Genomic DNA, 6,816 nt, shown 5'->3' with positions numbered 1-6,816 from the left:
AGAACCAATTGCAGCAATTGCATCTATCATAGGTTGATAGTAAAATGAATTTGTACAATTAAATGGAATGCAACAATCATAAAAGAATCGAGCAACTGCCAAATCAGCCTTATGAATAGCATCTTTACCTGCAAAGCCCATTCTAATTGAGGGTTGAGCTCCTGGAGTAGTTCTTGGGGCATAGAAATTGTTGATACTATTATTTGATCTTTTATTTGATGTTTCTGTTCCTTTACCCTTGGTTGTAGTCAGTATTGGTGGAATCGTATTTCCTTCACGTTGTACAACATTTTCCTCATATGGATCTTCTTCCCCTTGATTTTGATTAGTCCCTCTTTTTCTACTACCACTAACTTGATTCAAGTGTTCTCTTAGTCGATGCTTAACATCAAAAGGGACTGAAAGACAAGGTAGAACATCTCCCTTTTCTCCCGCAAGATGTTGTTTAATTCGATGTATTCCTCCGCCTTTGTAACATTTTGAGCAATACAAACATTTTATGGTTCTCTTTCCTTCCGCGTCTTGTAGTAATTGACAATGATCCCATGTTGGGTCTGATTTTGATCTAACAGACTGAGTACTAGGAGCTAATGCTTGAGTTGTATTTGGAGAACTTGCAGATGATGTCATATCTAAAATTAAATATAGACACAAAGAATATAAGGCGTTAGTAATTTTCAGTGCACTAAGAAACTAAGTACAACATCTAATTTGCATAAACTAAGAAACTAACAAAATAAACTATTAATTTGGTGCATTAGTAATTTTCAGTGCACTAATAGAACAATAAAATGATAAAAAGTGACTGCACTGTGCAGTGCATAAACTAATAATTAGGCATTGTGCAGTGCCATAAATTAATAAATAGGCACTGTGCCGCACAGCACTAATTTGCATAAAGCCATAAACTATTGAGATGAATTTGTAGTACATCACTACATTGACTAACTTACAACTAATATATTTTCTTTTTAAAATTCAGGGTGTGCAATTTGCACACCCTCAAGTACACACAGCACCGTTAATGCATCAACCTTTAAGAAACTAAAGGAGTAAGTATGGGGGAAAAATAGATTGTATTTTTTGTCTAAGCAACATATATCTTTTGTTGTGGTGCTCGGCCTCTCAGCTTTCACAACTAGGAACAAATAATGGAAAATATAAGATCTCATTCTCATTCTAAAAATTGGAGTGATCATTAGGTTTTTGAGTACAAAATATAGAAAACTATATTTATATCACAAATGATTATAGATTAGGTTATCTTTATATTAAGGGACTAAAATTATTATTATTTTACTTTGATGAGTGACAAAAGTTATCTTGCTCCTACATCTTCATATGAAATAGGAAATCAAGACTCGGTTAGTTCTTAATTACAAACTGAATTATGGCTCGAGATGATTTTTATTATATAAATATTAAGAGAAGAAACAATATTTAACCATGGTTCGTCATTCACACCTCAAGAGAATGAAGTAACAACCATATCTGTGCTACCAAAACACAACTCAAGGAAAAAGAAAGTATGATATTGGTCGAGTCCATTTTTCCAAACTTTAAAGGATTTTATTATAGGATTTTTATTAAAGGTTTTCATCATTTATTGTCATCTATGTTTCAGATTCAAGATAGGGAAGTAGCGACGCTATGTTTGCCATCATGCCTCTACATGTAGGGGAAAGATAAAATCTTAATCGCTATTGTCCTTTTAATCATTACTATATTTTTTATAAAAAATATTTAAATTAAGCTAATTAAATAATTTCCAATTAAGATAAAGATACCAATTTTATTCTTGAATTACTAGTTATTATTAAAAAAATTATTAACAAAACTACTAAGACTACATAAAAAATACAATATTGTTATTAATTATTTAATAATAAAACATATATTAATTATTAAGAGAGAATCTTCTTATTCCAAGAATATGTTAAAAAACCTATTATATATTTTAACCTATTATATATCTTAGACATTCATTCTATGAAAATTTAAGAAATAAAGTATATTTTTTTAACTTACTCCTGCAATAGCGAAAGAATGGTGGCGACATAGAAAATGATAATTGATTTTTGAATTTTTCTGTTTTCTCATGTGTTTCCGGTGTGCCTCACATCCTCAGCTATTTATAGGTATAACACATTAAATCTAATCAAATCATATTTGGTTTTATTTCTTATAACTCATTAATTCTATGATGTAAATAAGAATCATGTCAAATATATTTTCAAATTTGCCATTATTTTGATTTAGTTTTAAACGACAAAAAATCAAATTAATAAATATATTTGTAATAAGTGATAATCAATATAACCTTAAAAGTACTAAAAACTCTAGTTTTCTCATTTTTCTCAAAGATTTAAATGCATTTCTTCACAAATAAAAACATAAATGTACCTAAAAATTCACTATCTCATTCCAACTCATTTACAATTTTTATTTTTCCTACAAAAATGGGCAAGATAAAATTATATGTTCATAGTTGCCTCACTTTGCTTACAAGATAACAATTGAGCCGAGATTTGGGTGTGATCGTGATAAGAGATTGATAAATAAATGAATGCTACTTGTAGTAAGGTGAAGAGAACTTAACTGATGGTTCTTTATCACCTGAACATGTACATCAATATATGTTTCCATGTTGAGCTTCTAAGATTTACATCGCTTGAGTTTGAAGAACATAGGCCAACATATCGACAAAGTGTAGTAACAAAAAGTTAAGATGAAGGAAGAACCAAGGTCGGTGTACTATAAGAACTTACGAAAATAAAGATGAACAAAGAACACAAGTTGATATATTGTCAAAACTTGGAAAAATTAAAATTAAAATAAACCAAGAATGTAGGTCGGTGTAATGCTAGAACTTGGAAACAGAAATAAAGATAAACTAAGAACGTTGGCATGTATATTGCAGGAACTTGAGAAAAGAAAATAAAGACAAATCAAGAACACGAGTCAATGTACTGTCAGAACTTGGAAAAACAATAAAGATAAACCAAGAACGCAAGTCGGTGTACTGTTAGAACTTGGGAATAAAAGCAAAGATAAATTAAGAACACAAGTTTGTGTACTGGTGGAACTTGTTAATAGAAAATATAAATGAACCAAGGACAAGTTCAGTGTAGTACAAAAACTTAGCAAAATGAAATAAAAATAAACCAAGAATATATATAGGTGTATACCGAAACTTGGGAACATAAATAAAGGTAACCAATAATACAAGTTAGTGTAATAGGAGAACACTAAAACAAATATAAAGGTAAACCAAGATCTTAGGTTGGTGTACTACAGGGACGGAAAAAATTGAAATGAACCAATAATATAGATCAATATACTGGCAAAACTTAGGACAATGAAAAAAATATAAACCAAGAATACAGATCAGTGTGTTGCATGAACTTTTGAGATAAGGAAAAAGATAAATTGGGAATACATGTCGGCGTACTAATATAGGTGTAAAAATTACCTTAATTCATAAGAAAAATTAAACACCTTTTGATTTTAAAAGCTAACTTTTTGCAATCATACTTAGCATTTTGATCAACTATTGTACTAATCCTATAAATTGAGTTTGTATGACATTTCAGGACTTCAAGAGTAAAAATGAGCAAATATTGGTCTCAAAAGATAAAAAAAGCAACTTCATGTCATATCAGTTGACTTGCGCCCAGCGCAGGAGTCATGCCAAGTACAATCATGCAAAGCATAGATAATAAACCAGGCGCAACATGGCTAGGTGAAAGGCCGATCCAAACGACGAGGTGTGTGCATCTCCCTTGCGCCCATCAAATACGTGTAATTCATTAGCGCCTGGAAGTACAGTCGATGCAACGAAGCAATACGTGTGATTTTTTAATGCATGAAGCTACTTGAAAAATAATATTTATGATGTATAGGATTTGCTATGTATGAAGGTAACTATTATATGTTATGTTCGAAATGATTGAATACATAATAAATAATTTATTATTTGATTTTTTTAAGACAATGCATGATGAGATTTATATTAATGAATTAAATGATATGGTGAGATAGCATATTAGAATTCACGATATGCAATACTTGAATAATTTATTTTCTTTTTGATGCATACATGAATTGATGAATGAATAAGTAAATGAAAATATGAATGATATATTGTTGTTTTTGAATGCATGTATGGTTGGATAAATGAATTAAGTGGACTGATGTTTAAATGATCTAATTTTTTAATGAATGTTTGGAAGGATAAGTGGAGATATTAAAGAATAATATATATTTTCTTCTGACTGAATGTAAATATGAATGAACAAAATTTACATGTGCATGAGTGTGATGGTGCAAAAAATATCTCCTTATGATAATGGAATAATGGACCTTATTTGGAGTGGTTTAGTCATCCTACGAATATGCGATGTAAGGATGGGATAACAATCATCATACAGTTCAAGCTAACGTATTGTTGGATAAATGAATTAAGCGAATTTATGTTTGAATGATCTAATTTTTAAATGAATGTTTGGATGATTTCATATAAATGAATGAAATTTACATATGCATGAGTGTGATGATGCAAAAAATATCCCCTTATGATAATGGATCCTATTTTGGGTGGTTTAGTCATCCTACGAATATGAGATTTAAGGACGGGATAACAATCATCATACAGTTCAAACTAATCTAGGGCAAAGATGGGTTCACCAAGTCTTATGTAACGCCCCGAAAAATACTTCTAAAAAATATTGCGGAAAATGGGAAAATTGTTTTTTTGAATTGATGACATAAAATTGTTTCCTTTTAAAATCTTCCTTTTTCCGGGACATCACTTTAAGTAACTCGAATGCGGAAAATCAACTTATCGTTATCGGATGATAACTTAACCTGATTCACAATTTCCTGAATAACATAATGCATATAATCAGTTAAGTCATAATTAGTTCCTACAAATTAGGTCAACAAAGGCGGAAACTACATCGCCACTAACATACACAAAATAAAAAAGAAACATAGCCCCCCACCAAAAACAAAAGGGACATTGACTGGCCGCAAGCTGACTCAAAAGATTCCAGGAATGCTATACCCCTCACTAGGGTCCTCCTCCTCTTCCGAGTCAGACACGAGGTCGATCACCTCCACCAAACTCTCTACATTTACGAGTTCAACGACCTCGTCCTTCTCTTCCTCTTCTTCCACTATATTATGCCATAACCTCGCGGCGTAATTCGGAAGGGATGACATTCTCAAAACCGGAGTCTTCTTGCAGGGACCTCCTCCAAGAACTCGGCTCCTCGTGGCTCTACTGGATGACGGAGCACCCAAACAATCTGACCACGTCCTCCGACCGTGAAAGGGAATAGCGCCATCACTCCTGACTGGCGGGTACCGAAGTCCATTCTCTGGAGACCTTAGCCCCCTTGGCGACAAGGTGAAAGAAGTATCAATGTAGGTCTTGGGTTGAGGGATCATCATCGATGACCCGTTGCACACCATGTGCAACGACAGACCGTAGGGGCCTATATATGTATATTTGTGCCCATCACTGTCCCATTGTCCCATCGGGGACATCGTGAAGTGATAACCTCGAATGTGAGTGTTGTTGTTGGTCATCTGCATAGCAAATATATACAAAATGAGAACAATACAGCAGACAGAGTAAGACATCTAATGAACATAAATTCATTGACGGCGTGGACTTACTCAGAATATCACACTCAGACATAAAATATATTTTAACATATAATTCAGGATTATCATTGACATCATGAAGTAATACAAAACTTACCATTTAATCCAACATTACCAATATATCAAGTAATATAATCATCATTCTACTCATAACCACATCACATGCATAAACGTAAGAACACACAATACTTGTAATTCACATGTGGGAATTCACTTCCACGATGATAATATATGCATGATATGTCATGATTATCTACCTTAAACCAATATCCATCCAACATCCTAATAGGAAATAATCGAGTGTACAGGTCCAGTACCAAGCCGCTTTGTACGCACATATCCTCGCAAGGAATTAAAATAGATCGATCGGTTCCCTCAGGAACAGTCCTACCCGGACCTAGGTCGTACAAACGCTTTCTGGGCATCCCTCTCATTGATCATGAATGCAATCCAGGGGTTGTCAGAGATTGCCTAGTTTGGCCTGTGAGAACTGTCCGATCCAACAGGGTACCTCCCCAGGAATACAAGGGACTCGTCTCACCCAGACTCTCCCTCAAGACATTGTTGGCGAATCATCGTCCAATCAGTATCGTCCCTACTTACATCACGGTGCTCTAAGTCGTCCCGTCATTTCCTCTCCACTACTTCATGGTCACAATGCAATGCATTCTTAGACAAAGTCAAATTCAAATGTATTAATCAAACACATGATCGGCCCATCCTTAAGCCATCTCCCGACAAGGAATGCTTCTCGTGGGACCCGATAGTACGTCAACCGTACATGCTCAAGGTAACACCTCAATCACTACAACCCATCACCGAATAATCCTGGATGGTCACATGATCAAGCCTCTTACGGTCGGTCGATCGTTGTTCCATAATATCACGTATCCTTACTAGGGTACCCCCTAGTTCACGACCTCAAGTCGAATACTTGCCCAACAAGGCATAAACATAAACAATGCTTTCACACATTTTGTGGAGTCATGCTTCTCTTCTAAGCCATGATCTCATTCCACAACTTTTATATCACAACACACCCTACCCGGGTTCATCGCATTGTTCACAACATCATCTCATTTCAATCATTCCACACTGTCCCTCGCCAAAGCAGGGACTAGTCGCCCAAGCGACATTTCATCTTTA

The sequence above is a fragment of the Lupinus angustifolius genome, chromosome LG06 (genome assembly GCF_001865875.1).
Source record: "Lupinus angustifolius cultivar Tanjil chromosome LG06, LupAngTanjil_v1.0, whole genome shotgun sequence".
NCBI lineage: Eukaryota > Viridiplantae > Streptophyta > Magnoliopsida > Fabales > Fabaceae > Lupinus > Lupinus angustifolius.
The sequence above is the reverse complement of the archived record's forward strand: the minus strand, read 5'-3'. Positions refer to the sequence as shown.